Here is a 21,071-nt window from a genome sequence, read left to right on the forward strand (position 1 = left end):
CAAAATATATTTTTTATAATACTATCATGAAATATTAGGTCAAAAGTAGGACTGGGAAAGATAGCATAGAAATATTTCAATCACATGAATAGCTTGTCGTGAAGCATACACACATACAACTGTACATTTTAAATGTGCAACAAAAAATGTATATGTGGCTGACATTTAGATCCAAGCCCCTCTCGCATTTGTGGATGTTCTCCCCAAACCCCTGCAGTGATTTCAACAGCAAAATCATGTCTATTTCTGTAGCAGTGCCACCTACACACGACGGCGATTCAATGCTTTTGGTTACATTTTTGGTGCTTTTATGAATGTTTTACATTTAAATAATGTACAGCAGTTGACAAACTCCCCTACATTTTTATATGGAGACACATTTGGTTTTTATACTTGTTGAATTATTATCCCATGCAGTCTTCTAAAGATTAGTGAACGCGTTCCATCTTTACGCCATAAAAACTAGGCCTCGCTGGGATGCAGGAATTTTCCCCTCCAACTCTTGTTATTAATGAGCAGCTGGATTTGTCTCGCATTAACTGGCTGAGTTAATGCCAGTTAATGCGACAACAAAATGCAGCTGATTGAACTGAAAACCTCGACTTTGTGGGGGTCAAAGTTTGCAGAACTACGAACGCTGCTGGAATCCACAGCTGTGCGTGTTCATGGCGCTTGCATTTTCACCTGCTGGACATCACTACCTGACAAGTTTAACTGTCTTCAGAACATTGCAGAGGCCTTATTGAGAGTATTTGGCTCTACATATCTGTCTGAGCAGATTTTCTCTCACACGAAGAGTGTCCTCAGGTAGCCGTCTGAATGCTGGACACTCGTAGACCTGTGTCTCTGAGTGGGAGACCAGAGATCACGTTAACATGTGTATCTCTGTATTAACAAACATGCCATGTTGGCACAGCTTATTTTTCTTATCATTGTTGTAAGGAGACCATAGATAGCATCTGCATTTTCTGTTGTACAGTCCATTTGCTGTTATGGAGTTCTTGTTATGGATAAAAAGTGTCTTTTTTATTTCAAAATAGCTGATAACTATTCGCTGATTCCTGCCAACATCTGCAAACAAATATGATTGTATAAAGTTGTTCTACATAGTGTGTAACTGTTAATATAGAGCGTTATTAAATTTATTGCTAATGCAATTATATGGCACATTGACTTCTGAGGAAATTTTAGATGGCACTCGTCATCAGAAAAGTTGCCGAGCCCTGCCCTACAGCATTTATGCACTTGAGGGGTAAGAAAACAGAACTTAGTTAGGCCAATCCCACACTGTAACTTTAATACTATTTACTGAGCATTACAAAGATAATGAGGATGGGTTTTTTTGTTGTTGTTGTTTTTACGATTAATTAAGTGACATGTTTAAAGCCCACTCATTAATGGAGAGAAGGCTCAAGAAGGAGCTTTATTGTCCAAGTATGTGTAGACTTATAAGGAATTAAGCTCACTGTATGTAACATAGACAACAGACACTGACTGACATGACACACACAATTGCAACATAACAACAATATAACATATTTATATTTATGGTGCAATCGTGCATAGTGCAAAGCTTTAGGGATGAATAAGTAGTTACTTTAAGTGTTATTTGTACAGTATATGCAGTATACATATAAAACAACAACTATAAAAAAAAACCTCCAGTCATTGTAAACAACAAGATAATAAATGATAAAAAAATAATAATTTCAAGGCCCAAAGAAATATCTAGACTGAAAGCAAAGCCAAATGGGGTTGGCAGCTATTAATGTAGCTTGTTTTTTCCTTCCTTGGGCTGCTCTATGTGTGCTGTGAGACACTGGTAATTCTGACTTATTACAATATCCCTAGACTACCAGACCATTCAGTAATTTCCTTTGCTATTCAACTCTTTTTCTTTCTCATTTTGGCTCACGCGCTCTATGACTCTCAGGACTGGCTATAATGCTAGGTGTAATCACCCTCTATTAAGGCTTCTGTGATTGATTGGTGGCACCAAGAGACAGCAGTTATGCACACTTTGGAGGCTGTAGCCAACGATTTTCTCTTTTCCCCTAACGCATTTCTTCTTTTGGTCTGTGCGGCAATTTTCTGTAGAAATCTTGGTGGTGCTGCAGTTTTAAGTTGAATTCAAGTTTGGTGTTGTTCAGAAGCAGAACGATGTTTCTTAAGTTGCACGTACTATTCCCTGCCTCTGTTTTCAGCTTCAGAAGTGATGTTCTCTCCGTTATCACACACTGCTGTCCTCTCTGCCTCCTTGACCTCCATGTGTGACATTCACAAACTCCACTGATAGGCTAGAAGCCGCACACTATGATTATATTGCCATGAAGAACTCTTGGTGCTCGTACAGTAATAGCAAGGTGGAGAAGTAGTCCTGGCTGACTCTTTTGGGGCCTGAGAGGGCTTCAGGATGAGGCTTTAGGGACTTGTTGTGTAAAGAGGAAGCGATTTGCAGCGCAATCGCTCTGATCTTCAAAACCTCTCTGATCACACTCGCTGCTTCATACTTTGTCTTCTTTGTCATTGGGTTCTTTCATTTAGTCTCTCATTGCTCCTAACGTTAATTGAATTTGTACTGTAATGGTTGCTCATTTACCCTACTCATCTCTCTCCCATTACTCCTTTTATTACCTCCTCTTTTCATTTCTTTTACATTTTTACCCTCAGGTCAAAATATTGAAGGACCGTTGGAGAGCCGCCGCTTCTATTTTAAAAATCCTGCTGACTAAATTGTGCACTCACAATAACAGCACCCATCCCTCTCACATTGTCTCTCTCTGTCTGCTTACGGTTTGTAGCACCCAGATACAGCCCACTCTCTGACCCAACAGACCGTAATAGGAACACTCTGCCCAGAAGGGAATTGTTGTTAATGCCTTTCAGCTGAAGTCCAGCAGCAAAATACTTCTTTAATTGCTTTCCCATAGCCCTCAGCTGCTGTGTGTTTCCTCACTGTGCACACTGGTACAAGTGGCAACGTAGAACAAAAGGCATAGTTATCCTACGGAGATCTGTACTGAATGTGGTTATGAGGCTTTCAAAGTTTGCGATATTCAGTTATTGACTACTTATAGATCTGAGTCTATGCTGATTTAAATATTTAAGTAAAGGATAGTGAATAAGGAAAAAAAGGGACCGCTTTAGCAAAAATATTGAATTTAACATCATCTCCAGATTTTAATCAAAGATTTGAGCAGAATTGTGTGAAAGAATGTAACATTAAAAATAACTAGTAGGTGAGAAGTAGTAAGAAGTGAGTAACCATTAAAGTTTGATCCCGACACAGTTGATAAAAATGTAAAACAATAAAAAACTCTTTTAAAAACACATTTATGGAAAGCAAGGGTCGAGAGGGAGACACCTCCTGTGAACGGTCCTCACTTCATGAGCGTGCTGTGGAGGAATGCACACATGATTTTTATTTATTTTGCTGGAATGAAAACACAAAGTTATCTTTAAAGATGTGAATTATGAGCTGCAGATGGAGGGAGGGAATACAGAGCACTGTAAGTCACCTAGATGACAGAGCGATCCTGGGCTCAGCCCATCTGTCACCATCTTTCTTCACTCTGAACTGACTGTAAAGCGCCGAAGGGGGATGTTTTTCTGTTTGTGTAATTTTACTTCAAACTGCATTTTAAAGTGAACACACAAAAAATAAAAACAGAGTACGAGATCACACCTTAGACTTTAGGCTTTTCAAAAATGAAGTTATTTAAAGCTTTCTGGTTCGATCTGTCTTGAGTCTGCGGATGTATCCGTGATTCCCGCGGTGCTGATGCTGCGCTGAGTGGACAGCTGCTGAAGCATTTGAAGTGTCGGAATGTGGAAATTTCAACATCGCTTGAAAAAACTGCCAGCTGGCAACGTCCCTCTCACCGGTAGGCTAAGTTATTTTTAGTCAATTACAAGTTGAATCTGGTAGTTGGGGTTGTTAGCTAAGATACCATCATTAAGAAGCGGCACAACTAATGTGTCTATGCGAGCTAATTTGCGATGTGCACCGCTGGCCTGGCCATTTAGTTTTTAATGCACCTTCTCAGATTAATTCACTGCTTGTCATGCGACTCGTGCCATCAGTTAACCCTTCGCTTGCCAGCTGTGGCACGCGTGCCCAGGGTTGCCAACCCCTGCCGTAAGGCAAACAACTCTGGCCACCGTCCATCCGTAGCGAGCGTAGGCTATCAGGGTGCAGTTTACCTCAGATGTCAGTATGTGTCCACATCTATTTACTGGGGAGGAGGCTATAAAACTTTATAAAAGGAGTCCAATGTGAGTCCTCTTGTCATTGAAACCTTACCTCTTGTTTGTTTTCACTGCTGTTAGCTGTTAGCCTCTGGTAGCTGCTGTTAGGCTCCGATAGCCGCTGTTAGCCTCTTAGTTGCTTTTAGCAGGCAGTAGTGAAGCAATGTGGAAATGTAATTTTTATAAGAGACAAAGTGTTTTTTGAAGGATACTCAAGTTTAACATTAACTTACAGCCAGCTGTTGCTGTTTAGCTGGCTTGTTGTCAGTTATCTGGAGTTGTGAAGGTCACATGTCTAATCTGCTGACACTAACATGTCAATTATACTTCTGCGTCAGATCTACGTCATAGCTTGCGTCATAGCTTGCGTCATAACTGGAACCTTATTTTAACCCTAAGCTACAACCATTTATGTACGTTTTTGAGCTAAGCATAGCCAAAAAGACAAGAAACAGGGGGAAATAGCTAACTTGGGTTTGTCCAAAGGTGGAAAACTGCCTTATTAGGACCTCTAAAGCTAATGAATATGTTATATCCTGTACTAAATGTTGAACCTAACAAATGCTTGAGTAAAAAAGAAATCTGTGTTTCTGGGTTGATTGTTATCGCTTTTACATCTTGACACAGGCCCATGCTAGCTGTTTCATCCAAGTTCAAGGTCTCCTTGTTCTAGCTGCATATTGATTTTTCAAACTCGAGCGTGGTATAAATCTCCGCCTTAGAAGAGATTACTAATATGCATATTTTCTAAAATGTCAAGCTTGTTTTCTTAATGACCTTATCATGTTTTCTCAAGGCTTTTTATGTAGGGCAAATTCTCATTAATAAAAAGCTTGCTGTCTATGGCACTTTCTTGACAGATTGCAGCCACATATGCAGGCAGATGCAGCACTGCTACATGAGAGCACCCAAAAATATTCAACTGCGTCACTTTAAATGTCAGTGTTTGTGAAAAATGAACGCATGAGCATATCTGGAGTGATAATCTGGATACCCATTTCCCTTGTAAACAGACAGAAAGATCTCCAGTGAAGGAAAACAAAACAAAAATCGCATCATGAAGAGTTCTGTTCGACTTGAAAGATTGCAAAAAGTAAGTGTGTCTTATGTCTCAGAGACAAACCAACTGTGTTGAGTGTGTCAGTAATGGCTAGGGCTGAACGATTATGGAAAATAATCTAATTGCGATTTTTTGCCCCAATATTGCGATTGCGATGCGATATGCGATTATTTTTTAAGGTCTTTGTCTTCTGTATTATTAAACAAAGACAAGCAATACATCATATAGTATGGCCAATACTATATTACATTAATTTTAAACTGTTCTTTCCTGGAAGACAGACCTCTGTTATGATGACATGAGGTGATGCATGAATTGATGACTGACATTTTTATTTAACTTCTTCAATCACAACAGTATATTTGAACATACACAATAGTTTATTTTTAGCTTACAAACATCTGAGCATAAAGTGCTGACAAGGAACCCTGGTGTAAACATTAAAATGAAAGTCAGTACAATGTGCAGATTGCAGAAATATACATAAAAAAATCAGTGGCTTTACCACACTCAGTTTTTCGACATCTGTGAACTACTAGACAGTCATTCAATTAAAAAATAATATTAAATAAATAAAACTAATAAATAAAAAATACACACATCTTACTGATCTCTGCAGTCAGTAACATTACACATAAAGTGCAAACATAATAGCAATTGTATAAACACACAAACACGCCTTTAAAGTTTAAAGGCGTGAAATTGGACGGTCTAGTTCTGATTAGCGTCACCGCTGTCTCGGTGGAGTTTAATAAACTCGGCCGTCTGCTTCTTGCTATCTAAAATATAACCAGACACTGGTGTAAATTCTCGACTGTCTCATACTTCTGTTTAATAAGTTTTCTGTTTGACGTTTAGTCAGCTGTGTGAAAACCAAGGAGGAACCCACCTGGGAGATTAATAAAGTTTTATTTTATCTAATCTAATAACTTTAATCTCAGCCAAACCGATTTACTCACGAACAAACAAAACACTGAAAAAAGCCCAACAATAACATTTTTAGGTTGTCTAAGTGACTTATATATTACGTTTAACCCGAGCAGCGAAACTCCGCGGTGATCTGAAAATGATGTGCCGGGAGTTGTGCCGTTCTCGGCCGCATCAGTAACCCTCGAGCTCCCGGCTAGCTGTCGAGCTGGTGGGTAGCAGACGCCTCTGAAAACGTCGAAGCACTTTTGCAAATATGGGATATCTTGATAAACCGAGCAGATATTTGATGTTTACACAACTACTTTCTCGCCTGAAAATATGTTAAAAGTTTATTTTGTGACCCAGAAAGATTAGTATGAGTAATTTTAAAACTTAGTAGCGGCCGCCATTGCTGGAAACTGGAGTTTGGCTGGGCCGCGCTATGAATTCTGGGATATGGTAGTAATTTGGACAGCCTTATAATCGCAGTATAATCGCAGCCTTTGCGGTTAGAAAATTGCACTTGATCATGTCGCGATATTATCGCAAATGCGATATATCGTTCAGCCCTAGTAATGGCTACTTGTTTGCACTTGGTGGCTTTACTTCTCCTCAACTATATCAGAGGCTGATAGTAAGGCGATGAAAATTCTCAGGATGCATTTTCCAAGCAAACACAGAAGTGAGAAGGTAAAAGGGTAGAGAGAAAAGGTTTTGGACGTTGGAGTGCAGAGATGGGAAAAAGACAAGGGAGACTTGAGAATGCAATTAATTTTGAAGGACAAAGAGTTAAAGGACAGAGCAGCAACAGAGGACAGAGATGAAGAACGGACAAGAAAGAAATCAAATAAGTCGGGGCAGGCTGGCGTGTCAGCGTAGCCTCTGATAAAGATGGGAAAAGGCAAAAGAGAAGAATGAAATGAAACAGGAGGAGGTTTGAGGCAAAGATGATAAAATGAGCTCGAAGTACGCACGAACAAAAATGACAGCACATAAGTGGAGGAGAGAAAAGATGACGTTACAAGCATAATGATGGCATTTTAGCAAGTGAACAGCAGATACCAGTTTGATAAGAGGATAGAGGACAGTGTGTCATTTTTTTTCTGAAGACAGTAGAAAACAAAAGATTATGGATATTAGCATACTAATTATATATGAAAAGTCATATTTGATCCATTTATTGTCAAACTGATCCAGAAACACAGAGAAGGGTCAAGCTCATTTTCATGTAAAATACTTAATCACATCATACACTGTTTATACACTGTACTGTCTGACCTTATGGTTTCCCTCAGAATAAAAGCTTTGTGTTCAGTTATTAATAACAAAGTTCAGATCAAATGAGTTCCCTAGAAGCTTTCAGCATTGTTAATTGTTGTTTGGAGGTATTTACTGGTCACAGGCAGCATGGAGGAAACTTGGACGCCTTTTTGAGCACTGAATTTGCATCTGCAAGCCCAAATTAATAGCTGTAAGGCGCTTTAACCAGTCATTAGCACCAGCTAACAGCTATTTGATAATGAGCTACCGTACCATTTAAGAGCTGTCTGCAAGTTAAATGGCCTCTTATATATATGTGTGTGTGTGTGTGTGTGTGTGTGTGTGTGTGTGTGTGTGTGTGTGTGTGTGTGTGTGTGTGTGTGTGAACTGCAAACCCTTTGGCTTTGCTAAACATACTTTTATGATTTCAGTTAAGGGACAGTCCATCGGTTTAGGTAATAATGGAGCACATTTGACACCAGCCATCCAGCTGTAGTCTTGTAGTCTTGAGTGGCAGTGCTGCAAATTGAATTCAGGTGTTATAGGAGCAGAACACATCACTGGCCAGAGAAGACACAAAAGCCTCCATAAGTGGATATAACCATGTATCTGTCTTTGTCACAAATACACACGCACACACTACACTTGCCATGTACAAACCTCTGTTTACTAAGTCATCAGCTATTTGCTCTATTCTAGCACCACCTATTGATTCTACTTCAGCTGTTCAGCACATGAAGTGTTGTAGAAGCGACACTATTGCATGGTTCATATTTCGTCAAAAACCGAGCTGAAGCATAAACCTTTTCCTCTCTCATGCCCATCACTTTTCTTGGAATTTCACTGAGTTCATTCTCAAATCACATGCATGCAAATGCTCTGAGCGTTTGCTATGCTAAAACTACTGATCCAGCCACCTGGACTTATAAACAGCTTAATGGGGTGGAGATAACTGAAACAGATGACTGCAAAATTTAATTTTACAACAGCAGATCAACAACATTTGCCTGAATAAAGTTCATATCAGACTCATACAGAGAGCTGAGTGTGGAGCAACATGAAAAATGGGAAGAGCTGCAGCTGTGCAGCATGATGTGATTAAAGTTAAGTGACACTTAACTTTAATCACATCACACAACCCGTCCAGCTTTGCCAATGGTTCACCTAAGTCAACTTTAGTACCTCAAATGCCTTAATCATTTTGCACAGAGCCAGCCATGTGCTGAAAAATGAAACCCCAGCAGCATTACACACAAGTTACACTTGTGTCATTAAAAGGTTAAACCACACCCTTGGATCGACTTTGATGGGAAGTCTAAATTGTAATGGGTGACACTTCATCCCAATTATGCAGTTTCTCTGAGCATCACCTGATTAAGTAGTTAATTGCATGACAGCAAAATTGTCCACAACTTCCAACTGGTTGAAGCACGGGGTCACAGGGGCGGCAGCGGAGGAGGGAGATTCATCCTAACAGCTCTGGACTAGAATAATTGTAACTCACTCTGAGCCCTAACTGAGTGTTTGGCTGTTCACAATCAAGTCTATTGATGCTCAGATGGGGAGACAAGGTGACTGAATTGCATTTGGTTAGCATTAGGTTGATTAACATTAATAAGTACCAACAGGTGAGAGAGAAAGCACAGCTACTCGTTGTTTTCCCCTCAAAAGCAGAAAAACTGAAAAATGTGCACAGTCTCCGTGCATCCATCCGTTTACGTTTAGGTGTAAATCTTTACAAACCTGTAGCCAAAAAAAAAAAGTTTAAGATCACTAAAATAAAGCACTGAATCCACAGTCCTTCCAAAGGCCATCCTTGCGTTTTCATCCTTTCATGCACAGCACCTCGCTCTTGCTTCCAGACCTTTTACTTCAGTCCCTTCAAACGGGGGCGCACAAACAAGCAAATTTGGCGCTTGCTTGCCTGCCTGTCTGTCTCCAACCACACAGACAGGACAGATAGACGGGACAGACAGGCAGCGTGCGGAATGATGAATAAAGAACTTATCTCAGTTGCTCAGAAAGAAGCCAGACACATTTCCAACCCAGCCTAATTCACTGCAGGGCACCACATATCTCAGCCTGCCTGTCTGCACGTATCTCTTCACTGCTGTCTCTCTCATTCGGGCCGTCTCTCTCTCTCTCTCTTTGACAGCCTGACACTGTGTTTGTTGCTATTCTTGTCTTCCTCTGTACTGCGCAGTGTGCGTGTGTGTGCGTGTGTGTGTCACAGTTGTATATGCTGAGAAACTCACACATCAACTCATTGAAGCCACTCAGCATCGCCTCTAATAAAAACCCACGCTTTTTCTTCAATCACGGTTACGAAAACAGAAAGGAATCCCCAGAAGAAGACTCTCAATATAACTGCAGACATCCTCACACAGCCACTTGAGTTTCTGCGCTTTTGCTGCCACTGTTGGAAGCGTTCAGTAGCGACTTCGACTTCATTTTTGAACGGGACTTGTGGCCTGTTGGGTCCGTGAAGGAATGCCTATTTTGCCCCCTTCATGAATGTGCTAATATAATCAATATGAAGGGAAATGTTTTTGGGGGTTTTTAGTAGCGTGTAACATTTTCACAGGAGGACAGATGAGAAGAAGGAAGCCTTGGGTGGAATTGCTTCATGAAAATATAACTCACAGTCAGCAGTCCTGTCTGAAAGTAAAAATATAGACACTGTGGTCTCTTGGTGCGGTTAATGCACCAAGTGTTTCTTATTTCCTCTTCGGATAAGTGTTACTTTTTAATGCTCGTTACAGTGTATATTCACAAGTGGGTTCATTGTGCTGCTGTGGGGAACGTACCAGATGCCTCACCATTTTGGCTCAGTTAATTTCTCTGAAGAGAAGCGGGATCCTGTATGGATACACGGCGGTGTCGCGCGAGTGTGGATGTATAAAAGTGCGTGTCTGACGTAAAAAGATCCGTCTGCAAAACACTTCGTCACATATATCTGGCTGCAAATAGGAAGACACGTCGGGAGGAGCTGCCTTATGTACGCAGTTTGTAGTTAAGCAATGAAAATCCATTTACATATTTCCAATGAGTCACCAGAGAGCGTACAATCTGAAGAAGTTTGTTGTGGTATTTTTGTGGCATATTAATTTAGGATTTAAGCTGGGGAAGCCCAGGCTTTTCTTCATGGGAAATGCATGAAATCCTTACAAGAGGCTATCATAGCTGATAAAGACTCTTTTCTCTCTTTTATTGAATTTTTCAACCGTTTAATAGAGAAAGGAGCAAGTGCGCAAAACATTTTGCAATATTTTTATTTATTCACTCATTAAAATTATTCTCATCTAATCTTTTTATTTATTTATTTATTTATTATTATTATTATTATTATTATTATTATTAAGATGTAAACATTTCCCCCACAGCCAATATGCTAAAAATGCATTTATAACATTAACCTTAGGAGCACGCAATGCAAATCCAGTTCATATGACATAAACCGCCAAGCAAAGATTCCTCATCAGTACAATTAAAATGGGGCTTAAATTAGTCCCCAAACCCCGCGGGTAAACTGAGTGACTAAACCCAAGCACCATCCTCTATTATCCTCACCAACCTTTGCGCTTTTTTTGGAGAACAAGTTGAGAAAAACAAAAAAGTTATAGAAGAAAAAAATCTGTCCGTGACTTACCTCACTTCAACTGACTTGAGGCTGCAGCCCGAGTGACACAATAAGATGCTGAGGAGAATCACAAACGTCTTTCTCAGAGAAGTCCTTCCACCGAGAATGACTCCCAGCTTTTTGCGCTCCTATTTAACGCAGCGCCAATAAAAACTTTTTTTTTCAGATCCACGGATATAAATGCCATTATAAAATCAATCAAATGCTTCTACAGCTTTCCCCACATGTCTACCTTTTAATTATGAGAAGAATTAATGATCTGCGGTGCGCGCGGGAGAGGAGTGTGGAGCAGGACGCCGGTCTGATGCGGTGACAGTTGACTGCCCGGTAATCCAAGTGCGTCTAACAGCCTCCCGCTTACGCGGACGAGCGTGTGGTGGGAGCTCCTCCTCGCCTGCTTACCTCCGTCTCTGCGTTAAAGACACAGGAGAAGCCTCTGCACAGCGTGTGTGCGCCGGGCTCGGACACTCCTCTGGACACTCAAATCGAAAGAAACAGACACTATAAAGAAAAATGATGGCGATATGCCAGAACGCGTCCAGTCTGTGGCAGTTGCAGTTGAAACGCCTTGTTGGAGTTATAGTATTTTCTCTGCTCCCCCTTTTAACTCTGTAATCTAACCTCATAAAGACAGTATTGAGCTGTCAATATACTTTTTTCTGTCACAAATCTCTTATAATAGGTACTCGTGGCATGATATGTGACCAACCATCATGCCATTTGTGACAGATCGTGTAATATACAGTGAAGGGGGATACATCGTTTCATATATCTACTTAGGAGCCCTTCCAGACACGTCATCGGGAATAAATTCATGCTTTAAATTTCGATTTTGTCTCATTTACATCCTTTTTTAGACTAAAATGTGTAATTCTTTTTTTATACATGCTATTCATTATGTTAAGCTTTGCTGCTGATTTCACTGGAAAATCAATTCAAAGGGTACATTAGGGGCACTGGACCATAGAGGTATCTTTTTACAGACAGATATGAATAAAAAAACAAGACAACCCAAAACTTGTTTTATGTTTCCAATGTGCAGTAAGTCACACAATCAAAAAAGTAGCATTTGTCACTGATGCGAACAGGTGGGGAAAGGTTATTTACGTCAACACAACCAATTCAGTTCAATTCAGTTCACTTTAATTGGATTTATATAGCGCCAAATCCAGGCAACAGTCAACTCAGGGCGCTTTGTATTGTAAGGTAAAGATCCTACAATAGGGACAAAAGGATAAATCGTGCCTGTGTGCCTGCCGAGGTAGCGTGGATGATAAGAAAAGTCGATCTAGAGATGGATATTGAAAGTAGTGCAGAATACCAAGAAGCATTATAGCATCATTTATTTATTACCTGGTTCCTGAAACATAATAAGTTTCACTTTAAATAGATGCCAAGGGCAAAACTGGTGCATATAGATTCACCAGAAAGCAGGAAACTAAGTGTTTGGTGATTCCTGTAGGACTACCAGACCTCCCCCAATGTTCAAACAAAACCCAAGCCCACGCTCTGCACGCATCTCTTTACTACACGCACAATAGTGCAGCAGTAATGAGACTACTACACTAGAGCAAGAGAGAGAGTAAAGACTAGTAAAGTATTAAAGAGACTGAATAGGTGACCTCTAAAAAAGGATCTTTGTTGTTCAGACTTGGAATCTGTGGTGAACCCTTCAAAATAATGTCATCACAATCCAGGCAGGATGGAAACGCCACCACACAACTTACTGTTAACAGTGTGATCATCTTTAATGACAGAGAAGGCTTCCATTCTGCAGTCACCGAGATCACGGTAATAACAATCAGCATGGGAATTAGAATACACTCTTCACGTCAAGCTGATTTTCCCCAGGACGGCTGATGAGTTATTGGTGGATTGAGTCCATTATCCGACTGCCATGTATGTATTCTATTTATCCCGTCTGTTATTCATCAGGTTTTTTTTTGTTTTGTTGTATTTTTAAAGGAATATATCTGAGGCAAATTAAAAAAAGAAAATGCAAATCACTTTGAGCATAAAGTACTCACCTAGCAAATGATTTCCCTATTTAAGACACAGTGTTTGGTGTTTGGTAGCCTGGCTTGGCTTTTAAATCACCACCGGTGTATAAAGCAGAGAAACACCTGTGGAACCAGCGTAACGAAAGTGCTTGAAAAAACCAGTGTCTTCTCATTTTCGTTTTGTTGAACCACAACTTTCTCCTTGCACTTAATTACAAGCACAAACAGATGTTTGCGTGCAATTGCTGTCATCGCAGATTTGACATTCATCTCTCTTCATCTCGCCAACATGCACACAGACAACCGCAAACAGTAAGCGGTGATGAACATGCAGCTGCATATTTATAACACATTACGACAGTGTCAGACATGATCAGTCTGTCATCGCTAAAGCCATGCAATCTGCAAGTGAGCGGCGCTGCCTTCAAACCAGCAGTAATGGCAGAACATCCACTCGGGAGAAAGAGAGGAGTGGACAAACACAATCTACTTGGGAATGTTTGTAATCCTCCAACGCTGGAAAAAAAACACGTTGCATTGTCAGCTACATTTTTACATGCACATATGCACACCTGCATACATCAGATTAACTTTAAATCATCCTACATGGGGAAAAAAACACAAAGGAAAATCTCTAAATAGAAAAAGAAAGAAGGCTATTGTTTTTTTTCTTCATCTCTCTATTTCAAATGACTGTCTCCTCTGGCCACCCCTAGATAAATGTCATTCCATATGTACAACGCCATAGTTATACAAGAAATCCCTCCTGGCAGAATACCCTCGTTCCCTGGTAGCATTTGAAGTCGTGCTGGCTGATGGTGCTGCGGCTAGAGGACACTTCCATGAAAAAGCAAGCCCTCTTCAGAGAATCCCTCATTATGGTCAGCTGTGGTGATGATGGACGCTGGAGGACGGATGATGAAAACGAAGCTGGAGTGAAGCCCGTTTCATGGAATCCACTGTGATGTAAACCTAGAGGATAATGGTGCCACACCAAAGAACATACAAGTTTGGACGCCAGTGTTGGCGACATCTGTGTGCTGCATTTAACGTGACGCCACCGCATCCCATCCCACCATGAACAAATGCAATAATTTTTTGTCTTCGACGCATTGGAAACTGAATGTTCATCAGCGTTGCAAGTTAAAGACTGCAAGGAATAATTACACACAATAGAAGAAAAGTAGATGCGTGTGTTAGAGTCCCTTTCTTTCATATACAGTTAAGTGTAAAGGACAGTACACGCCACGATTCAATCGTTTTTAGAACCTACTTTAGCAGCAATAACATAAAGTGATTCTTTTCTGTAGGATTTCATCAGTCTCACATCATTGTGGAGGAAATCTGTCCCGCTTGTCTTTGCAGTGTTGCTTGATTTATGCACAGCTATCTTAAGGTCTTGCCTCAGCATTTCAGTTGGGTTGAGGTCTAGACTTTGATTGGGCCATTTTTTTTTTCAGTTGTTTTGCTGCTGTGCTTGGGATCATTGTCCTGTTGCATGACCCAGTTTCAAACAAACTTTAGTTGTCACGCAGATGGCCTCACACTGAATTTAGTGGGATCTTGACTCCCGGGAAGACTGTAGTGCTTGTGCTTTTACAGAGGGGCTCACTTATTGATGATCATGTAATCAACTGGATTGATTAGTGGCACCTGGCAAGGGTAAGGGTGTACTTAGTTTTTCACTGGAATTAATAAAGAAATAAAGGCAACTTTCAGGTACTGCAGGTAGCATTGCATATTCCTGATATGGCTGATTTGTATACCAGATGCCCTTTGTGACCGCCCTATGTACAGGACTACACTATGGAGACACTTTATTAAATCTATAAATATGTTGGTTTTAATCCAGCTTCCAGCTAGCTGTGAATCACAAAATAAAATATCAATAAAATTATACACTACCAAAGCCTCTTCAAGGATTGTTTCTTGATGACATAATGACTTTTGTGTCTATCTGTGCTTAAACCTAAGATGACCCTGAATAAATACAGTCATTATTTGTTTTTACATCAGAATCAGAATCAGAATCAGAAAGGGGTTTATTGCCAAATGTTGAGCAGGTTTACAACATTAGGAAATTGCTGCGGTGCTTCAGTGCAAACATAGTGTCATAAATAGCACTTAAATAGACATGAAAAAAAATAAAAGTAGGGATAAGAATTAAAAGTGCTACGTAGAAAGATATGTGCATGAGATATACATGGGATATACATAAGGTTTTAATCAAATCAATATTCCTATGTGACAGTCCAGGTTCACACTAAAGAAGCTTGTCTGCTGTGAGAGCAGGATACTGTTTTCTGCACACTAAATTCCCAGCACCAAACAGTAAGCAGCACTCTTGTGAGCATACTTGGGCACTAAGCAACTAAAAGCAAAATATATCACTCATCCACCTGACATTGCTGGCAAAAAGCTAAAACATTAAGACAACGGATATCAGACTTCCATTCATGATGTGTTCTCTTTTTTAAAGCTTCATTTAATTTAATGTATTCATTTGATCTACCAAATTCACATAGTGGTTTCGGATGTTTAGAGGTTGAGCATTTTTTCCTGCATCTGAATGGTTTTATGCAGGCGTTACTTGGTGCACGTACAGTGACAAATATCTCAGCATTCACATCAATGTGTGAGTACTGCATTAAGTAGAAAATCCTGCACCTATCCCTCAGTACCACCTTTGCCACAGGTTCAGCATCAAGGACAGACTTTCATTCGCTGTGCTCTCGCCATAGGCTGCGCAATGATGTCTTTTCCCTGAGTGCTAACTATACTTTCAGAATGTAATCATTAAAAAACATTGTATTTAAATCACAAAACTAGCTGGTGAGACCCGGGGCAACCTTTTTTTTTTTTTTTTTTACAGTTTACTTCATAAGACGACTCGAGTTACACTACTCATCTTTTGAGAAAAGCACCATTTTTTGTGCACTAATACTACAACTAATATATTTTCACTACCAAGGACAAGGCTTTAATATTCATCTTAATGCAAGAAGTCAGAGTTTTAGAGTTACCTTTATGGCAATAAGATAGAGAAATAAGATGCCTGCAATCTGGTCTTTAAGCCTGACATCATTAGCCATTTCTGGGTCCAAACTCTGCTTCAGGTCTCAAAGTCAAACGAACACTGCGGCATCACTGAGAGTTAAAAACTCTCTAAATTCTTTCATCTTTAATAAAATGATCAGTGTGACTGTTCTACCAGGTGTAACAATTAAGTTTGACATCCAGGCATCCATGATGGTTTACCGGAGTTAGAAGTTAGCAGGGAGTTAGCTCGCTAGTTTCCACCTAAACATAACATACCATTTACAAAACCATTTCTGAAAGAAAAAATGTACAGCTCTGCTATCACTGCTATTTATCACATAAATGAAGACAGAAAACTAAACAACAGTGACTTTTGTAGGGTTACTGAAGTCGCACTAGCTGGTATATAATGATTTGCTATGTGCTCACTAGCGACACAGCTATGTTAGCATAATATAAATGTAGTGAAGCTGGAGGATGAACGCTGATTTTTTTCCACTCGATAAAAGTTAATGCAAGGGTTCCCAATGTTTAGGGACAAATGCAATCGCATGGCAGGTAAACTAAATGGTAAACTTACCAGCATGGGCTGGGCTGTTGTTAAAAACTGAGCTTTTGGTAATAAAAACCAAGGGAGGCAACATTGATGACTGACTTTTTTTAGGGGCTTGTTCAGGTTAAATAGAACAAGATACAAAGCATTAACAGATACACAACAACCTTAATAAACGCAGAGTTTGGACCCGGAAGCAGGGTTCATATGTCATCACTTAAAGACCAGATTCTAACTGTTACTATTTGCAGGGAAATGCCCCATGTTACAATCTTGTATTCTAGCTAGCAGGACCTATATTAGCATGGGTTGTTTATGTATAGTTTTAACAGATAGTCTAGGGGGTAAAGCTGATATAACTTCAAAATTCAAAGTCATCTAAACTTTAGATTGCAGAAGAAAATAGTCAACATCCAAAAAGTGACTTCTTTATGTCGAAATCAGTTTTGTCCTCGTTACTCTGCACTTCTTCCACAGTCACAGAGTGAATCCTAATGAGTGTGTGCAGAATAATTGTTATCACTTTAGCTTGTTTTTGTTATGAGGAACCGAATGTGTTGCTATTATCGCCGGTCTCCCCCTACTCACTGTATATAGGAGTCCACTCACTTGTTCTCTTCATCAGCTCATCCAGTCCATTTCAGCTGCTGCTTCCCAACCTTGCCATCTGCCTTATTTGTTATGTGTTTGCCATCTACAGCTAGCTTCTATTTAGCTTTTCACATGTATACCAGTTTGCTTCTTCTTATTGCCACGGTCTTACTGAACCTCTACTTACCTCAGCATCCTTCTTTTCGGCGCACACCTGAGTTACCAGATCTCTCACAAATGTCTGACAGATAACAGATTGTGTGTGTGTGTGTGTGTGTGTGTGTGTGTGTGTGTGTGTGTGTGTGTGTGTGTGTGTGTGTGTGTGTTTGTGTGTGTGTATGTGCTTTTAATATTTCAAATTTCACGGTTTTACCAAGGTACACGAGCAGAACAGAAGCATCATTAATGCTTTTAGTAATGCTTTTGCTTTTCCTGTTGTGAAAAGTCAAAATGTGTGCTGTGAAAAATTCACAACACTAACACGCTGCATTTAGTGATGAACTAGTGGGAGATAATAACATAAATCTGTACTGCAATTTTATAAGTTAGTTTATTTTGATACCATCCAAATAGTTTTACTTCCCAGTGTTCATAATTATTGATTGATGACTATGCTCTTTAGCCTGCACTTTTTCTATGAATATGTCATAATTGCATCCATTTTTTCAGATCTTCACTTCACAGCTTATTTGTAGGTTTTGCAGCTGTTCAGCCCTCAAAGTGGTGAGCATAAGCAATGCACACATATATATATATAAAGCAAAAAATATCATTATCAGGGAGCAAATTCAGCTGTGCCGATGTGTTGAGTTGGCTTGTCTTCAGAGAACTGCTGAACACTGGCTTAATATAAAGTCTTTGACCTCAGGGAAGCTGATAATTGAAACACAAAAGGAAAAGGGGAAAAAGAAAGGCTCCTTCACAGGTTGAAATCGTAATTTTTATTTATTCGATTTTAATACTTCATCCTCTCTATTTGTTCGTTATGCTCAAATCATTTTTAATCTTTCTTAATAAAAAAGGAGTGTAGCACATTTGCAGGTAGGTGGAAGAAAATGATTTATTCACAGCTGTGAGTCATCTGCTGCAAAAGAGATGCAATTCTCAAACAACAAGAGGAAGATGTTACTGCAAGGACCTGTGGATGGTGGGCATGCTTAAAGTCTATTAAACAATGATTAACTCTTACAGTTACTACTAAAACTAAAATCTGTCATGGAAACTGTAGAAGTTAATATTCACCTCAAAAACTAATTACCGCACCACTACCCAAGCCACAGCACGATGAACAGGAGTAGTGAGGTGTGCAGATCACTGCACACACAGCTCTTTTCCGTCTATTTCTGTTGGCATTATCTCTGGGAATTGATTCAGAATTTGTACCTCAAAATCTTCCAAAACATGTCAGAAGCACAAGGAGTTGCCTGACTTGTTTAATTGTACAACAGATACATGTGTTTGGAAGCCAGATGGACCTTGAAGAACAGTCCAGATTCTCCTCAACAGACACATCAATCTTCAGTATGTGAGGGGAGAGGGACAGAGACGTCTCACTTTATGCAGCAGACGGTGGTGATGAATGCCGGGGAAACTCTGATGACATGTCGGGAGACAGAGGGCAGCTGGCATGTTTGGTCTACGCTTGAAACAGACCAACTCTGTGATGTGACAGCAAAAGAAATGGCGACTCTTAAAATAGAAAACGCGTGTGACGTACATTACTCCTGTAGTCACGGTTCTAAACATAATAACACACTTGCGCTACTGGAAGTTAGGGCTCCTCAACAAAGGCTTTGAGGATATTTCCAAGAGGTCATGAGGTAAGTCAGAAAAGGACAACGCAAAACTAATACAAATTTAGACTTGTTGCAACTCTTTGCAGCAATCTTATCAAGGTGACTTCAACTTTAAATGGTTGTGACAGATGACTTCCTGTTAAAAGGAGTTTTTCCTTCCCACTGTCACCAAGGGCATGCTAATAAGGCTGTCGTTGAACTTTTGGGGTTTTCTTTGTATCATTGGAGGGTTTTTTCCTAACAGTATAAAGCACCTTGAGGTGAATGTTGGTGTGATTTGCTTGTAAATAAATAAATGTGAACAGATTTAAGTTGATATATGCTAATTGTGATGTGATACTGTTTCCCTATTGAAGGCCCACATCACAAAGGCTAACTACTTAAGTTACGGAAAAAGGAAAAATAACATCCACTGATGCCTTTTTCTATTCAGTATCAAGAGCTGTGCTCACATCCTGTTATGTTAGCTCGGGAGTTCGCATGAGCAACAACAAAGTTAGCGATCAATCCACAGAGAAGGCTGTTTTGTTTGTTGATAATATCACAAATAGCTATAATGGATTACCTCTTCGGGGTTTGGGAACACTTGCACGGTGGACAAGATTAATCAGCTTAGGACAGTGTTCCCATTTTGAGAGGCCGTGCTTGTCAAATTACATTGCTTCACCATCCACCAGTGTCAGACTTCCTAGAACACAAAATGATTTGGTTTGGTGCCCAAAAAGAAATTTATAAAACATTTATAAACCATAAAGCTTCCCCTCACCCCGAGAAACTTGATGCACTTACAGAAACAGGCTCTAAAAGAATAAATGCTGCTGAGTCAACACTCTAAGATGCTTGGCACGGGTTCCTCCAATATACGGATAGCTACTGTTGTACCTAAAGTTTAAAGCTTAGATTAAAGCACCAAGATATACCCAGTGGCTTTCACATTGTTCATTAAATATTGATTTGCTCATTTAGTAGAAGTAAATAGAGTAATATAGTAGTATTAAGTATATTTATACTAAGTGTTTGGTTCTTCTTAGATTTGTGAATCAGCCACCAGGTGGCGTCTGAGAAGCTTCTCCCCTTGGCGTTCACCTACACCTCCAGTACACTCAGGCATCTTGGCACAGAGCAACATTGCTGTTTGACACATGGTGAAAAGAAGCCTTCTATATTGAATTGATGCACTTTTAAATGATGATCATGTTTCAATGTAAGTATTCATTAATCACTATTGAGAATGAGGAGCAAAATTACTTACATTATCTAATGTACTGCAGCTAATGAAATAACCGAGCATGATCAATTCATCTCAGTTCACCTGAACTGCACAAAATCAGCAATCAGTGTGATACTGACACTTGCTAATAGTCGTAGACTGAGCTTTGTTGTGATTTAAAGTTCATAACTGAGTCCATTTTTCTTCTTGTTTTGCCGTTTCAAAGATTTGTCACATCATTTGTTGATTTAAAGGCACCACAGAAGAATATGCTGCTGCTAGGTGCAATTATGATTTAACAGTCAGAAGGTAAACATGTTTCCATATATATATATATATAGGCCTCATACAAATGCCTTTAATATATGTATATAGCCCCTTAGGATCAAATTTTCTGTCATTCCTGAAATTTTGTATCCATAAATTTTTATCCTAAAGAGCAGGAAGTTGAAATATTATCAACAGCAATTCCCCCACCGGTTTCATAATGATCAGCAGTGATGATTCAGTGTGGCTTTTTAACGGCTGCATACTGTTAGGATGACTGCTCCCTTGCATACTTTCAATAGATGATTTAGCTTTGGTACTCAAAGCAATATCCCGAGCCAAATGCATTCCCTTTTATTACTATTTATATTTGAGCCAGATGGATGAGTAGTTTCCATTTATATCTTCAATAAATATTTATTGTCTGAAGAATCACACAGCACTTTCTTATTGTATTACAAGAGATGGAGCAGAGCACAGATTTAAGGCAGTCAGGAT

General features: G+C 39.7%; 1 protein-coding gene across 1 annotated transcript in view; it reads right to left on the bottom strand.

The window, feature by feature from the left end:
* Positions 1 to 11,462, bottom strand: part of calcr (calcitonin receptor) — a 66,428-nt gene extending 54,966 nt beyond the window's left edge. Inside the window, exon 1 of the mRNA XM_085445410.1 lies at positions 11,127 to 11,462. The gene's annotated coding sequence lies outside the window, so the exon portion shown is untranslated. The remainder of the gene's footprint in view (positions 1 to 11,126) is intronic.
* Between the last annotated feature and the right edge of the window lie 9,609 nt (positions 11,463 to 21,071).

Source organism: Copadichromis virginalis, linkage group LG22, assembly GCF_057382275.1.
Source record: "Copadichromis virginalis isolate Kocher_CV1m ecotype Utaka linkage group LG22, C_Virginalis_male_GT1.1, whole genome shotgun sequence".
Classification (NCBI taxonomy): domain Eukaryota; kingdom Metazoa; phylum Chordata; class Actinopteri; order Cichliformes; family Cichlidae; genus Copadichromis; species Copadichromis virginalis.